Source organism: Artemia franciscana, chromosome 4 (assembly GCF_032884065.1).
Source record: "Artemia franciscana chromosome 4, ASM3288406v1, whole genome shotgun sequence".
NCBI lineage: Eukaryota > Metazoa > Arthropoda > Branchiopoda > Anostraca > Artemiidae > Artemia > Artemia franciscana.
The window spans coordinates 37,693,825-37,711,956 of record NC_088866.1 but is presented as its reverse complement, the minus strand read 5'-3'; the positions used below and the strand labels follow the sequence as shown (position 1 = coordinate 37,711,956).

Below are 18,132 nucleotides of genomic sequence, written 5' to 3'. Positions count from 1 at the left end.
TGTAATAAATGCTAAAAGACACGTGTTTGGGCCGTGTTTGTTTATTTTCTGCGCAGCAATGAGATGAAACTATCAACTTACCAGCCTGACTTTGTTCTAGATTTACTATTTTGCCAGAGCATGTACGAAAATTAGTTGATTTAATTATTGTCAAATTGATATAATTATAATTTTAATAGCTAGAATCATGGCCTGTTCTCTCCTTTTTTGATCATTTAGCTCAATACTTTTTAAATTGAGAGCTTCAGTTTTTATTTGGGAAATGATGCAATTGAGGATTCTCAAATGCTTCGCTATTTTATTTTAACAGATAAGATAGATAGATAGATAGATAGATAGATACATGTTTATTTACAACAAGAATTAAACCATATAAACAAACAGCGCAAATGCCTAATGGCATACTTAAACACGTGGTATATCACCACAAAAAAAAACACTTCTTACGGAAATAAAACTTCAACACTTACAACGGAAAATATTATGGGAGACTAGCAACATGATTTCTTAATAACTTCAGAAATTTGTTTCTATCATTACAATTTCTCACAGCTATTGAGATTAAATTCCCAACTTTTGGACCAATATGACGCAAACTAAATCCCGCTCGCACCGTCGATCTAATTTGAAAAGAGAAATCAGAACTATGAGATGTTGGGTAATTGTGGAATTGTGAATTTGTCGGAAATAATCTAGGGAAATTTAGTGAAAGTTGTCCAAAAATATAATTGTGGCAAATATTAGAAATGACAATAAAATGATGTTGATGAACAGAGAAGAAACCAGAACATCCATAAAGATGGCTAACTGAGGATCTATTATTAACATTAAACATTAACCTAAGGGCTTTATTTTGTAGGGTTTGAAGAGGTTTAAACGTTGAAGGAAAAGTTGATGCCCAAACAGAAACACAATAAAGAAAATATGGATTGACAAAAGAAAAACACATTGTCTTTAAAATATCCATTGGGAAAAAATGGCGTAAACGAGAAAGAATGCCGATATTTTGCGAGATTTTTAGAGACATTGTTTTCACATGTTCACGGAAAGACAGATTTTCATCCAAAATAATTCCAATATATTTAAATTGATCAACACGTTTTAGTACCCTATCATTTAGATAAAGAGAAAACTGTTCTGTTTTTTTGAGAACCATAACGAGAAAACGGCATATATTGACATTTCTTCTCATTTAATGAAAGTAAATTTTTGGCATACCAATCCCCTGCAGATAAACGTGTGTTATTAGGACTATGAAAAAGTATGGATAAATCAGCACGGGATGCAAAAATAACAACATCATCTGCAAACATTACAATTTTACAAAGTGGTAATACCTCAGGCAAATCATTTATAAACAGAAGGAATAAGGTCGGTCCAAGGACAGACCCCTGAGGGACCCCGCAACTTGTCAAAAACTTTCCAAACGGATATCATTAATTCTATTATGACATTCAAGTTTTCTATCCGTAAGATAAGTTTTAAAAAAATTAAAGATTTCGAAGCAAAACCATATTTTTGGAGTTTCATTAACAACAGACGATGGTCGACTGTATCAAAGGCCTTGGCGACATCAAGAAATACCACCAACGCATACTGATCACTGTCAATTGTATCATTTATCTCAAGCAGAAGTTGATGAATCGCCAACTCCGTTGATTTTCCTTTAATCAAACCAAACTGAGAAGGATGAAAAATAGTTTGACCAATTAAATAATTATGGAGCTGATGGTTCGCTATCTTTTCCGAAAGTTCACTAAACACTGATAAAAGTGATACACCTCTATAATTTGAAGAATCACTAGTAATTCCGTCTTTATGTAGTGCAATAACATCAGCATTCTTCAGCAAATCAGGAAAAACTCCCTGTACAAATGACAAATTATTTATATATGTGTGCAAGTAACGGGGCAACTTCAGTAGCTACCTGTTTTACTGTTCGAGTAGAAAAACCAAATTCGTCAGACGAAGAACTATTTTTAAGCTTCATGATAATTTTTGGACCCCACAACTTGTCAAAAACTTTCCAAACGGATATCATTAATTCTATTATGACATTCAAGTTTTCTATCCGTAAGATAAGTTTTAAAAAAATTAAAGATTTCGAAGCAAAACCATATTTTTGGAGTTTCATTAACAACAGACGATGGTCGACTGTATCAAAGGCCTTGGCGACATCAAGAAATACCACCAACGCATACTGATCACTGTCAATTGTATCATTTATCTCAAGCAGAAGTTGATGAATCGCCAACTCCGTTGATTTTCCTTTAATCAAACCAAACTGAGAAGGATGAAAAATAGTTTGACCAATTAAATAATTATGGAGCTGATGGTTCGCTATCTTTTCCGAAAGTTCACTAAACACTGATAAAAGTGATACACCTCTATAATTTGAAGAATCACTAGTAATTCCGTCTTTATGTAGTGCAATAACATCAGCATTCTTCAGCAAATCAGGAAAAACTCCCTGTACAAATGACAAATTATTTATATATATGTGCAAGTAACGGGGCAACTTCAGTAGCTACCTGTTTTACTGTTCGAGTAGAAAAACCAAATTCGTCAGACGAAGAACTATTTTTAAGCTTCATGATAATTTTTGGACCCCACAACTTGTCAAAAACTTTCCAAACGGATATCATTAATTCTATTATGACATTCAAGTTTTCTATCCGTAAGATAAGTTTTAAAAAAATTAAAGATTTTGAAGCAAAACCATATTTTTGGAGTTTCATTAACAACAGACGATGGTCGACTGTATCAAAGGCCTTGGCGACATCAAGAAATACCACCAACGCATACTGATCACTGTCAATTGTATCATTTATCTCAAGCAGAAGTTGATGAATCGCCAACTCCGTTGATTTTCCTTTAATCAAACCAAACTGAGAAGGATGAAAAATAGTTTGACCAATTAAATAATTATGGAGCTGATGGTTCGCTATCTTTTCCGAAAGTTCACTAAACACTGATAAAAGTGATACACTTCTGTAATTTGAAGAATCACTAGTAATTCCGTCTTTATGTAGTGCAATAACATCAGCATTCTTCAGCAAATCAGGAAAAACTCCCTGTACAAATGACAAATTATATATATATATGTGCAAGTAACGGGGCAACTTCAGTAGCTACCTGTTTTACTGTTCGAGTAGAAAAACCAAATTCGTCAGACGAAGAACTATTTTTAAGCTTCATGATAATTTTTTTCACATGTTGGAGCGTCGTTTCGGAAAAATCAAAAGGGTTTTCAGTTTAATGATCGTTATCAAAAGAAATGGTAGGGTCATTTAACAATGGAGAAAAAAATCCTATCTAAGCTTTTTTCCTATTGAACTAAAATAGTCTCCCAATATATTCAAGATTTCTTTACTGTCAGTTACCTTCCTTCCATCAACTTCTAGGCAATCAACACTAGATTTAGATTTATGGCTAGGTCGAATTCTTTCATTAATCAACTGCCAAATATTTTTCTTATCTGACTTATACTGAATAAACTTATCTTTATAATATGTTCTCTTTGCATATCTAACAATCGAATTTAACTTATTCCTATGTGCTCTATATTCTTCAAAAGAGGCATCACTTGGAATAAATTTTATGTTCTTATTCTCAATTGAAATTCTAATTCTAATTCTAATTATTTATCTTCCAAAAATACAATTCGAAATCCTGCACTTACACTGGATTTTTTGTTAGCTGAATTTATCAGTTGTCCGTCTATCCAACAATTTGTCCTAGTCAGGGTAAACGATAATTAATAAAACGAAGAACTCGGACACGGTTTTGTATGTCTTTAAGGCCTTTTTTTAAAGACCTCCCCAACCATGCGTACGATAATTTAAATTTTCAAAAACTTACTATGTGACAGGCGCACAAGGCATTAATTACTTTGGGTAATCCAAGCAAATGGTAATTCCACTTGGTGAAAACTAAAAAGAACTATTTTCCAGAGTTAAAAATGGCAATTATGGAGCGTTAAATAGGGTAATATTCTTAAGCTCTATATCAAGGCTAAAATTGTTGCAAAAGTTCAGAGCCTTGACCAGGATAAATCTTCATACATTGTAGTAGGCCTAATATACACAGAAATCAGAGTGCTGGTTACAGTCTCAACAGTTAATTTACCATGAAGTTTGTATAATATTACTACAATTATCATCTCACTGCAGCACCAAGGCCAATACAACTATGCACACTTGTCCTTCCAATCTTTTCAATGTCTCCCTCTTCACATCCTCCCAGGAAGGGGTTATTTTTTATTAACAGACTTTTCTGGAAGCTAAGAAATAAAAACCTATATAGTCAGAATTGCATCCTGAATCCAAATTTAACATAAGTGTCAAAAATGATCTTTACCCCCACCCCTACATATACCAACTCAGTGTATATATTTGCACATTAGGGGGGTGGGGGTAAAGTTTAAACTTACGTTTATAGTCATAATTACATCCTGAATCCAAATTTAATATTCATTTGCATTAGAAATGAACTCCACCCTCACTCCCTTGATGTGCAAATATACAGGCTACCCTGGATTGATGTATATAGGGGTGGAGTAAAGTTTGTTTCTGATCCAAGTGCATATTAAATTTGGATTCAGGATGCAATTCTGACTATATGGGTAAGTTTATTTTTTAGCTACCTGAATAGTTTGTTAGGCTATTATAGAAACTAGCCTACCCCCAAGAAATTCTCATTTTACTTAAATCCTTTATTACAATACCCTATAATGAAAATTGCCATCCCATTGGCATAATTTCTGCTGTTTTTAAAGTTCCTGATAGGTATGTGAATAAATCTATTAATGCAGCATTTGAGGCTTATAACTTTTTTAACTCCTTTTCAACATGGTTTCAAATCTGGAACCATCTATTGACACTAACTTTCTACTGGCATCTGAATGTATCACAGCTCTACTAGACAAAAATGTTCCTGTGGATATCATCCTCCTAGACCAAGCAAAAGCTTTTGATAAAATTTTCTACAAGTTCCTTACCACAAAGTTGAAAGCTACAGCTGCAGGTCTTTTTGTTACACAATGGAAACAGGATTTTCTACCAGATAGAACCCAATTTGTTAGAATTTTTAGTTCTGGTGGTGCTCTTCATTTTTCCTCCTTTACTACAATTTTAAGTAGTGTCCCTTTAGTTACTATTCTTTTACCAACTTTGTTCAACTTCTATGTAACAGATGCACCAAATCTTCTATCAAACCCCCTCACTCTTTATAAAGATGATTCTAAATTAGTGGGTAAAGCCTTCACACATTCTGATTTCATTTTGTCCAGGTTGATCTTGACAGTCTTGGAAATTAGGCTGATTGATAGGTTCTTCCCTTCCATACTGGCAAATGTTATGTGCTGTGTCTTGGAGAATATAGTTAACACTAGTAATATTTTGTTCAAGGAAATTTTCTTTCTACAGTCTCTGAAGAAAGAGGTCTTGAAGTCATTGTTGATGAATGATTAAATTTCTAGCACCCATTCAAAGACTGTGTCATTATCTGCCTTTAATCCCCTGCCTTATCAAAAGGACAATCTCAAGCTGCAATCCTAGAGTGTTCATGAAATTGTATAAGGTATTGGTTCAACCACAACTTGAGGCTAGAATGTCTTTTGCATTGATTTTTTTTCAAAGAAGTTATGGAAAATGTACAGCAGGGAGCAACTAAGATGATCATTAAGACCTGGAAGTCACTATAGATACTCTTCTGAAGTTCTGGGAACACTCTGCACAAACTGTTGCCAAAGCAAATTCTAGCCTTGGACTTACTAAAAGAACGCTTACTTGCCAATCACCTGCTTTGCTGGTCCTTTTTGCATAGGTGGTACACAGTTGATTGAAGGTGTACAAAGGAGGGCCACCAAATGCATCTCTGGACTTGGTGAGAAACCATATAGTGAAAGGCTATCTAACCTAAAACTCAAATCTTTGACCTTCCCATTTTATAAAGTGAGAATTTAATTTTTTTTTTTTTTTTTTTTTTTTTTAGTTTGATTGCCTATTTTTTTCTAAGGTTATATATGACACCATTAGAGTGATAGGATGAATTGTCACACACACAACTTGGCTGCCTATGCTTCCATTCTGTGCTAAGCTTTGTTTGAATTGCTGTTATCTTGCAATGCTGTATAATACTTTTGCTCTCCCCTGCATCCTGTACATTGCACCCTTCTGGAAGATTCTTACAAATGTTGATAAATTGAAAATCAGCTCCACTTTTTTCCATTTCACAAAATACCTACTAAGATATATCCAATTTGGACATGCAATTCAAAACTCATCAACAGTCTTTGCATAGCAGATCCTACTATAGCTGTTGCTAAACTTATGGAGAAATATAACCACAAGATTTCAAGACATGCTTGGAGCCAAGTTCTTGTCACAGTTGTATAGTGATATTTTGCTTTTGTTTATATTTGTTTTTTCTCTTTGCAGTGCTCTGTCATTTTTTTTTTGTACAAAGACAGGCTTTCAATAAATAATAATCATGCAACTACTTTCCAATGTATCAAAAATCCCATTGTCTAAAATCTTGTCCAAAATATTTCTGCAAGACTAAAAACTGTAAAAGTACTATGGCTTTTACACTAATTTTTTTGTCAAATCAATACCCATTGGATAAAGAGATGTTTTTTAGGTCCAATTTTCAGTAATATTTAACAAAACTCATATTATAAGCCAGGAAAAATGAGTGGAAAAGATTTAAAGAGGCCAATCCTTGTGTGATATTAAGTAATGTATCTATTACCAGGGGTGAATCTCAAGTATTTGTATTGGGGAGAAAGGGGCTGTATCTAGATAGTTAAGGGGTATGGGATATATAATAATTTTTTTATACACATTATTTGGGGGGCAACTGCCTCCCCCCTAAACAACGCCCCTATCTTATAATGACATGGTTATTTTTCACAAACACTCTATTTTATTGGTATGCTACCTACCAATGGAATTTTTCAAGTTTTCAGTAAGTTGCACAGGTGGTGAGTTGGTCACTGATGACATGGGTAAATGTATGGTTTTCTCAATTACATTGCTAGCTGCAACTAAATGTGTCTTTTAATATGGATTCTAAATATACTATTTGCTACCCTTGCAAATTTACTCCAATGCTCCTCCCCTCCCCTTTTTTTCTCTCTGAACACCAGTGTTAAAAAATTTTCCAATAATTTCCTTTATTTTATATACAATTTACCAGTTTCAAGTGGGTAAGTTTATGTCCAAAAGATGGAAACTAGAATAATTCATTTCTGATCTTTTACCTCTGTTTAAGGAAGTATATAAAAATATCTTATTTCTGTAATCAAAAATGATGGAAGCCATAAGCTTGTCTTGCAAGTCAAAATCACAGCAGCATTTTTTTTTTTTTTTTAAACTTAAAAAACTGTTGTAGTCACTAAGGCATTTTATCTAATATGAATATTCTACTTAGTTTCATATTAAGCAAATAATTATCAGTATAGTCCTTTGTTTTGGAAAAATAAAATCAGGGCAATATCTAATATAAGCACTACATATATAAGTGTACACCATTGGTTCTCAAAAAGGGTTTTATGAAACAAGGTTAAGGTTTGTGGAAAGCTACATCAATGAAAAGCCACATTTAATTGTAAATATTGGTCCTAATCATGTGTGGCATTGTCTTATGTATTTGGCATTTCAATGTCATCCAATATTTCATGCTTCAGCTCAAAATCAATCCAATCTTTCATCCCTTAGTTCTATGACTATTTACCTTAGTTCTGCCCCAGGAATGACATATGGAGGGATGATAGATAGTCTTATCTATCAACAAATGAAATGACATCAATTTTATACAATCCTAAAAAGAGCTTATGCCAGATTTGCCTCTAACTCTCTTGGACTATCTGTCTTGGCTTTTTCTTCAATTAGCCATGACTTGATGCCCACAACTACTTGATTTTAATTTAAAATTAACAGGTGGGAGATCTGTTGATTTTGAATATTTTATTTGAAGTAATTCTTTTTCAAATAACATATTTTTTGCTACAAAGTATTAATTGGAATAAAGGTTCTATTGTATTACAAATGAAGCAAAACTATTATATAATAGAAAGAAATCTTGAGAACTATTGGTTTTGAGAAAGTTCAACCATTAGACAAATTTTCTGTCCTGTGTGGAGTTATGGCTTCAAAGAATAAGTGTTTTTGTGTGAGGAAATAACGTTTTTGTATATAGTTCCCCAATATAAAATGAAGTGGGCTTTAGGATTGACCAACGTCTTTCCACTATAATACAATGTACTGTTCCAGCAAACTGCAGGAGGGGAGGGAGAGGGATCCAAAAATAAAATATATTGCTATGGTCCCTAGCAATGAAAAACATTCTTCAAAAGATAAAGAACTAAAAGGTTAAAACCAAGATAGTATCCACTTGGTTTGAAGGTATGACTTTTGTGATTCTCAGCTAACTAGCCTATTTCTTTTTCTGTCCATTGGGGGAAATCAGAAGCCCTTCACCAGCAAAAATTGTGACAGCCTTGTGAACACACAGTTTTCCTAATATTTTGTCTGTTTGAACAGAAAAGGAGTTTGGACTTTGATGTAGGCCAGGGCTTGTTTCTTTTAACACACAAGGATCTGTCTCTTTTTTTTTATCTTTGGGCAAATAACTGGCATTTCTAATCTTGAATAAAGCTTTAGGGTGAGTCTCTTTATCTCACCAAATGTTTTTCCTAAACATGTTTCTTTATCTAAAAAAGATACACCAAGAGTGAATTCTTTGCCTCAAATAAACATCCAATACTGAGACCCTTCATATAATAAGATATGAGAATATGGTCTCAGAATTTAGACCTTCCATTTCATTTAAAGCAGTTTTATAAAAAAAAAAGTTATTAGTATTACTTGCAGTAGGCCTGCTATTTTCTGTACTGTGTTATAAAGTATTATATCGATCCTTCCAACATAAAAATTAAGAATATAAGCTTGATTTTGAGAAATTCTTTTCTGCTTAATCAAAATTAAGGAATAAAATTAAGAAAATTAAGGATGGAGCTGAAAATTACCTTGCTGGGCTCTAATTTCATTTTTAGATCCACTTCTAAATGTTTCTTAATCTTATCACAGACACTTTCAAACTGAAAGTCAGTTTCTTGAAGGATGTTAAGTGAATGTGGGTAAATAGAAAAATATCTCCATGCCTTGATTGAATCTGTAAATTAATTTGTGAAGGTTTAATTTAACTGCACTAATAACTTTTCAAGCCAGCAAAACCCTTCTAATTTCTGATTTTACCCCTGACAGATGATGCTTTGTGAGTCCTGACTGCAGCTTTTGCCTGCTTGATTGTCACTATTAGTTTGATCAGATCTCCCATGGATTGTTTCCCATGTTTGTCAGTATGCTGTCATAACATTTTTTTTTTCAGGCAGTAAGTGTAACAGATCAGATTTTATATTCTGAAAAATACTCAGATGACCTATATGAATACAGGTAAAGAAATATGGAGCTTAAGGCCTCTATTCTCTCTCTTTTTCTTTCTTTCTTTCTCTCTCTCTCTCGCTCTTTCTCTCTATCTTTCACACACACACACACTCTCATTGCATTTCTTGTTTCCTCTCTTCCTAACGACAATCTTATTTGCTGGAAGCTGAAAAAGTTTTCCTAAAAATTGATTGGGGATCTTGAATGTGTCAATAGTTCCAAAAGCAAACAAGAGGCTACTTTAAAACAAAGACAAATATAATCTTTATATTAATTGTTAAGCAGTGTTTTCTATTCAATTTACCTATAACATAAGTAATATGTCCCCTGTTTTGGCAAGTTTTCAATGAAAGTGGGTAACACCCCAGAAACCCCCAAAGCTGTCAAATTACTCGAATGATATTTCCTTTGAGCTGATTTCAACATTTTCATAGCAAGTATGCTTGAAATTTTAATGGTTACCCTTTCCCAAACTTTAAATTAAAAATTTACTTTGTTTAACAAAAAAAAAAAATGAAATTTACAATTTCCAATTTTTCACAATTTATAACAATTTCTGAGAATTGAGCATGGGTTTTTATTTGGATCTTATATCAAAGCTCTAAAAGTTATGGCAAGACTGCCCAATCAACTCTAAGTAGTTTAGCTACGCAAACTAAAAAAGTTTATAATGGTTGAGATGTGATGACTCTTTAAGGTACCACATTACCTGGACAGGAGGGCAAGGCCTATGAGGTTCAAGTGTTATACCCTTCAAGTACAAAAATGTAATTATAATAAAACAGTTTTATGCTTTTTAAAGCCTCCTGCCCCCCCCCCCTTCCACTAAAGGATATTAACACAAAAAGTGGACTGGTCACAAAAGGGCTTAATTAAATAACACACTGTAATAATGTTAAACTTGAAAACGATTTTGGTCATTACAAGTATTTATTTTTTTAGGGATATTTTATTTATTCTTTCGGGATGTTTTCCTCTGATCCTCAAAACTCTACCTGCCTTTTTCAGACCATCTTGGCCAGGTGATATTTGTCTCTAAAAGATAGGGTAGAGTCAGTCCACCAATCACAAGCCATTTTTAGGGAACATTATTTGATCCTAAGAACCAGTACTAGCAAGAGAATTTCTTTCTACTACCTTGAATTGCTCCTCAAAGGGTATTTCAAATTCAAATTCACTTTATTTAAAAGAGATGCAACAGACAGAGCCGATTATTAGTTTTTATTGTCATGCACAAACAAAAATACGTCGACAAGTCAAAATTAACATTCACAAAATTATAATATATACAATTAACAACAATAATTGTCACATACACACGAAAATAAGTCGACAAGTATGCACAAAATTATAATATATACAATTAACAACAATAATCTGGATTAAACAACTTAACAAACGAGGGCAATATATACTTACAAATGAGGGCAGTATTTACTTATGCCATGGTTGGCGCTTTATGTGTCTTGGGGTATTGGCCTTCCAAGTGGGATTTTAGTATCAATCGCTTGTGAGACACTGGAGAGAATGCCCAATGTCTAGTCAGAGAATTAAAATAGAAGTATTAGGTCACTCTTTGTACCCACTGCTCTCAGGGGCTCCTCAAGAAGTATGTACAAACTTCACTTCACTAATAATGCAACTATTTACAATTTTTTTTCTTTTCATTATAAGTTCACTACCATGCACATTGCAGGTAGAATTATCCAACAGTTTGTGGTAATATACTGTAGTAAAGAGCGACCCAGCTCAGTAGTAACTGAAACTCAAAAAAATGGAATTTTGATACCAATAGTTTCATCAAAAGAATTGCATTTTTATGCTAATTTTAAATATATAAGTTTCATCAAGTTTAGTCTTATCCATCAAAAGTTACGAGCCTGAGAAAATTTGCCTTATTTTAGAAAATAGGGGAAAACACCCCCTAAAAGTCAAAGAGACCTAACGAAAATCACACCATCAGATTCAGTGTATCAGAGAACCCTACTGTAGTAGTTTCAAGCTCCTATCTACAAAAATGTGGAATTTTGTATTTTTGTCAAAAGACAGATCATGGATGTGTGTTTATTTGTTGTTTTTTTATTTTAAAGGGATGATCGTATCGACCCAGTGGTCCTAGAATGTTGCACGAGAGCTTATTCCAACGGAAATTAAAAGTTCTAGTGCCCTTTTAGGTGACCAAAAAAATTGGAGGGCACCTGGGCCCCCTCCCACGCTCTTTTTTCCCAAAGTCACTGGATCAAAATTATGAGATAACCATTTTGTTCAGCATAGTTAAAAAAAAAATAATAATCATGTTTGTCGGGACCACTTAATCCCCCACAGTCCCCAGGGGAGGGGCTGCAAGTTACAAACTTTGACCATTGTTTGCATGTAGTAATAGTTATTGGGAAGTGTACAGATATTTTCTGGAGGACTTTTTGCGTTGAGGGGAGGTGGGGTTGGTCGGGGGAGGGTGTTACGTGGGAGGGTCTTTCTGTGGAGGAATTCATCACGAGGGAAGAGAATTCTAGCATTATTAAAAAAAAAAACAATGAGAAAATAAGCAAAAAAAAGTTTTTTTTTCAGCCGGAAGTAAGGAGCAACATTAAAACCTAAAACGAACAGAAATTATTACGTTTACAAGGGGGTTCGTCTCCTCCACAATAACTCACTCTTTACACTAAAGTATTTTTAGTAATTTCAACTATTTATTCTACGGCCTTTGTGATTTAGGGGTCATTATTAAAGAATTGGGACAAAATTCAAGCTTTACTGTAAAGAGCAAGGTATTGACGAGAGGGCGTACCCCCTCATATACGTAATAAAAATATACAAATATAGAAGTTCGTCACGTAAGTTAATTCGTAAGTTACGTATATTTATTACTAATAAAACCGTTCGAAAAAAATAAACAGCTCTGGTTGCCTTTTTAAGTAACCCAAAAATTGGAGGGCAGCTAGGCCTCCTTCCCACCCCTTTTTTTATCAAAGTCGTCCGATCAAAACTATGAGAAATCCATTTAGCCAACAAAAATTTAATATGCAAATTTTGTTGTAATTATTTATGCACGGTGAGCCAAAAATACAACATGCATTAATTTAAAAACGCTCAGAAATTAAATAAGAAAAACAAGTTTTTTTTAACTGCAAGTAAGGAGCAACTTTAAAACTTAAAACGAACAGAAATTATTCCGTATGTGAAAGGGGTTGCCCCCTTCTCAACGCCTCGCTCTTAACGCTAAAGTTTTTTATTGTTTTAGAAAGAGTCAAACTTTAGCATAAAGAGCCAGTCGTTGAGAAGGGGGCAACCTCTTTCATAGACTGAATAATTTCTATTCGTTTTCAGTTTTAATGTTGCTCCTTACTGGTAGTTAAAAAAAACTTGTTTTTTTATTTAGTACAAACAAGACAAGAGGAATTTTAGCAAAATACACCCATGACAGTAAAAAAATGAAAAATCTTCAATTGACTAGTTGAATCGTCTTGCATAAATTTAGTAATTGTCAGTACTCTTCAGACAAAACTGTTCACTTTATTTAATTTTTTTTTTGTGCTGACACATTTGGGAAAAGACAACATTGAGAAAAACATTTAGTTAATTAGGATAATCATGTATGAAAATTTTGCTATGATAAAATTTATTTTCAAAGAAACAAATTATTTTCATCAACCAGTGGCGTCATTAAATATTAGACGCATATAGTTAGTCTCGTAGAAGCCACAGCCTGGTTTTTACAGTTGATACTTATCAAAAATGGTTCTAACTGTTTGTAATTGTGGAATTAATGCACTGCTCATTTGGATTCTCGACCATTACATTGGTGTACAATTGTGCAAAAAAAACTGCCTCTCCTCGAACAAATTCTTGGTGGTGTCCATGCCACTTCCTTTAAATATTTTGTTATCAAGTCTTCCCGCCTTATTTAAGGATGTTTTGTGTTTATTTTGATCCAAAGTAGATTTAAAAGGATCCCAATTTTGCGGCAGTCATCTGTAAAACGCGACGCAGTCATCTTATGATTTTTCATCTTAAACATATAAACTGGGATCAAGCCACCTTTTGTACAGCCTCCGGTTTGATATACTGGCATTCTACTGAGTACATAAAACTATCTTTAGACGATGACGTAGTAAATATTCACCGTTATTTGCTCAACGTTTTGAAATTCCCATGTTTGTCATAAATGCCCACGTTTATTGTCATTGCTGCAGTTTCTAATAGCCAAATCCTTGTTCTAAAAGCTATATTGCATTTCCTACTAACTGTTTCAATTCATGTTTCAATTCCTAGGCTGTTTCAAAGAAACAGCCTATTCTTTGGCTATTCTATTTTCTATATATCAATTGTATTAACCTGTTTCTATAGCAGTGTTACCAGGGCGCAATCTGCTTTGGTGTAGGGGGTCAACTGCCCCCTCCAGACCTTCCAAAATCTTGTCAAAACTGAGATAACCCTGCATAATTCAAGCATCAACAAAAATAGATCAGTTTTTTAATTCATATTTACCTTTATCGAACTATAAAGTACCTTTATAGTACTTTTATAGTACTAAACAGTACTTTTATGGTACCAAATGTCTTATTTTTTAGTTTTTACTGTCTTTTTCACTTGATTTGGGAAAATTGGCTCCAATTTTGTCCCTTTCCCAGGATTTTGACGAAATTACGCCTCTGAATGTTACCTTTGTGAGTGAAACTATTCACTTGTTCAATTTTTCTAGATATTTACTTATTTATTCGTCATAAACATTACTTCCTGATTTAAGAGACTTAGTCTTTTTTAATATTAGTTTTCAGGCGGAATACTACTCTCTGGACTTCCAAGGTCTAATTAACTCATTCGTTTAATAAGCACAGTGTTAAACAGGATGGTCAAGTTACCTCTAAAATCTGAATTTTGAGTCTTGTTGAATCATGGCTAGGTTGAACCATTCCTTTGGTCATTGCATACATTACTTCATTTTCGTTAGGATTCGTTTGATTTTTCATATTTCAATTAGTAATTAGTTTGATTTTTCATATTTCAATTCATATTTCATATTTCAATTATATCAATTAGTTTATGAGTTTTATGGATCTTAATGCATAATTCATATTCAGAATCTGTAGAAAATGTGCAAGGATCATTTTAGTATCCTTCTTCATCAAACCGTTAATGGTAATGAAAGGTAAGTATCGAGCAAACCTTGTCAATAGAAACCAAAACTCGAAAGTGGAATAAGAAGTTGGTCTTAACAAGAAGTTCTTATTACGATGTATGCTCAAAAGGATCTACTCTTCATGCCCATTCTAAATTTTTAACAATTGAATTATTTTAGGTCTGTATATTAAAAATTATCCGTATAAATGAATTTGTGTAATTTGATGAAAATACAGAAAACAGCCTCAAAAAGTTTTTTTTTGAAAACTCGAAATCTCAATGAAAGTCGCACTGATAGATTCAACATCTTTGACCGGGAGTGGTGTTTTCAAGCCTCATCAAACGGGAGCAAGACATTGAATTTTTCATGAGACAAATGGTCACATAATTTTTTTTTTCTGAGGCTTCATACTGAACCATTTTGTGTGTAATATTGAAAAAATGCTCATTTGAATGAAGCTTTAAGTTTTAGCTCTATTTTCAAAAGGCAACCGAAATCTTGGACTGGCAAAGTAGTGATTTTTCCATTTTTTGTCGGAAAAGCGCCAAAATGACATCGAGTGAAAATCATAAGACAGTAGCCAATCGACTTAGAACTGTCAAAAACTTTTATATAGAATCCAAGTTTCAGAAGTCAAAATGAAGCACAGTGATTTCTTCTTAAGCATATAGCCTGAGCAGTTTATGCAAAATCAATGGTAATAATAAACAATATATTTTAAGCTTCATCTGACTGATTTAATATATTTTAGTCCTCATTAATTTATATTCTTAAAACAATCAATGAAAAATTTTGAAAGTGAACGTGGTAAAACTGTCATACACGGATGAAATTGTAGAAGGAGGAAGGGGTTTGGGGTGGTAAAGGATGGACAAAAGAAAAATGAAGAAGGTCCTGCAATGCAAGGAGAGGTTGATCGTGATAAAAATAAATTAAGTTGCTTAGATTCTAAAATCTTATTTGATTTTATTATAGTTATCTCTTGAAAATTATCCTTTTCGTTCTTTTCTGAAAAACAGACCTTGTTTATGCCTTGATATACACGTGACGGGCTGGACGAGTTAAGCTGGTCACACAGCCATCTGTCAACCTTGTTTGGACATAGTCTACCACTGTTGAACTTGATTCTTGTCCAGTATTGGCAGCTTCAAATCGACTCACACAATGCAACCAAATTTCTATATTGTTTTTATCTATTCAGATAATAAACCTATGGTCTGGACTTATCGTAAACCTGCTTGATTAACTCTAAAAATAAAAAATAAAAATGAATTGAAGCATCTATTTTTACGGAAAATAAAATTCGTTGCCATACTGTTATAAAAAAATATTTAATGTAAGTGAAATTATGGCAGAACTTAAACAGTATTGGAATCCCTCAAATAAGGAACTGGCTTCTTTGGCTTTACAAGAAAACCACTATATTTAACCTTTTCCTTTTATTTTCCTATTCATTTTAGTGGAGTTTATGTAATTTCCCAATTCAAGCATTTCCAGTTTCAATATTATTTCAAGCATTATTTCAAACTTTCTACTACAAGTACATTGAACGACGAGTCGTGTACCATTTCTCACTAGTAGGAGAGCTTTTGCAACCCCACCCCCCTTCCATCTCGAATCTAAATATTATTGAATCTTTATTTATTGTTTTGCATTACAGTTAACCTTACATTATTTCAGACATGTTATCTTACCTATTGAACTTGCCAAAATTGTACCTCGAACCCATTTAATGACGGAAACAGAATGGCGGAATTTGGGCGTTCAACAAAGTCCTGGATGGGTCCACTACATGATTCACTCTCCAGAGCCACATATTCTACTTTTTAGAAGGCCTAGACCTGATCAGCCACTGTCCTTTCCAAGGACAACAGAAGTTGATATTCAGTAAACATCAATTTGTTTGTACAATTTTGTTAGTGGATATTTTTATTTACAGTATAAAAACTTGAGATGATACAATTTTTTTTTCCACAGAACCCAAGAATTCAATATACAGAATTAGTTCGTTTTAAGTGTTTTTTCTTTGTGACTTGGAAGGGCGCTTGTAAAGATTTCTTCAAAGCTCTCAACGAATCGGAAGATCGCACTCACAAAATTATGTGCTTCGAAGTTGTGTGGACTGCATGAACAATCAAATCGAATAAGCCCCCGCCCCACAATAACTTTTGAGATATAGTTTATTTAAAAAAAGGGAATGGAAACCGTGTAGGAAACTTTTAAGTGACACGGAAATATATAAAAATTAATTAAATTATTGAAGTAGCTATCTTATTAAATAGTTTTATCCGTTTTTATATTTTTTCGTTTCAATTGTAAATGGAAAGACAGTGTGGCCCAATATACTATTTACCATGGCCCACGGGTGGCAAAAAAAAACAGTTCAATTTTTTTTATTTTTTCTCTTTCTTATTGAAAACAAATACTCGTTTTTGATATCTTTTCGTCTCAGTTGTAAATGGAAAGGCAGTGTGTTCTAAGAGGTTTTTTTTTATATATGATACTCATTCGAATCCATCCCGGCTTCCTTTATTTACTATAAGGTTGTAATGGTATCTTTTATAGTTGCGTAAACTTGCATAACCTATAGCGTTGTCCTAGGAATTATGGGTGGTTTTATCATCGCTGGAGGCATTGTTATTTGACCTTTATCAAGTGCATATCCTGTATTTTTGTTCGGCGGGGGGGGGCACAGAAAAACTTTGAAAGATATATCCAAAAATTATTTATATACACTTTTGTTACGTTTTACGAGTTGGACTTTTTTTTTTTGGGGGGGGGGGTCAAACCCGGTACTACCTCCCCCATGAAGATATGGCCTTGACCTTTACATAATTTTGAACAAGATGACTATTTCAAAATGCTGATCAGATGTATTTTGAGGATGGACAACTAAAAACGTCACGCGAGGGAGACTGATTGTCCTCCCACTATTTTCCTAAAAATCCTCACTTCACATGCCCTAAAAGCTTCAGCTTAATACCTCAACCGTCCTCAAGATATAGCGGATAAGTATTGACAAACTGGATGCACATTGTTTTTGTTGATTTCGTGTATCATACCCCTCAACTTAGTTGTAACTAGTAAAATTGGTCACGGTTAAGTTGGTTATTTTACTGTAATTTTACGGACCCCCTTGAAATAGGTATTTTACATAGTTCACCTATTCTACGTATTTTACTGGTATCTTACATATTTTACTGAAATATTTTACGAGGCCTTGCAATTTTCACAGCACGAAAGCGCAAAGAAGCTGGCAATGGGTTTGGCTATGATTTTGTTTTGTGTATAGCTGCATTACCTAGTCTAAATTGCCGTCTGTCTGACTTCAGTCTCTTGTTATCAGAACGATATAGTGAATTGTAGTATAGGTAATTAAAATTTTGAAATGGTGAAATAATCGCTGAGATAAAATTATAGTAGTTCTGTGAGCCGTTAAAGTCAGAAAGGGCTACAAGCAGGAGTAAGATATGCTAAACAAGAAAAAGAATAGAATAAAATAGCCGAGAAAAACGAGGATAATGTCAGCCAGTGGACAGAAAAGAAGCAAAAATGACAGAA

At 33.5% G+C, this 18,132-nt stretch overlaps 1 long non-coding RNA gene across 1 annotated transcript; it reads left to right on the top strand.

Moving 5' to 3' along the window:
* Window positions 1–3,841: 3,841 nt before the first annotated feature.
* Window positions 3,842–16,359, top strand: LOC136026383 (uncharacterized). Its single transcript, XR_010617278.1, has 3 exons — window positions 3,842–3,987; window positions 9,394–9,458; window positions 16,252–16,359. It is a non-coding gene; the product is annotated as an uncharacterized LOC136026383 (long non-coding RNA).
* The last annotated feature ends 1,773 nt before the right edge of the window (window positions 16,360–18,132 follow it).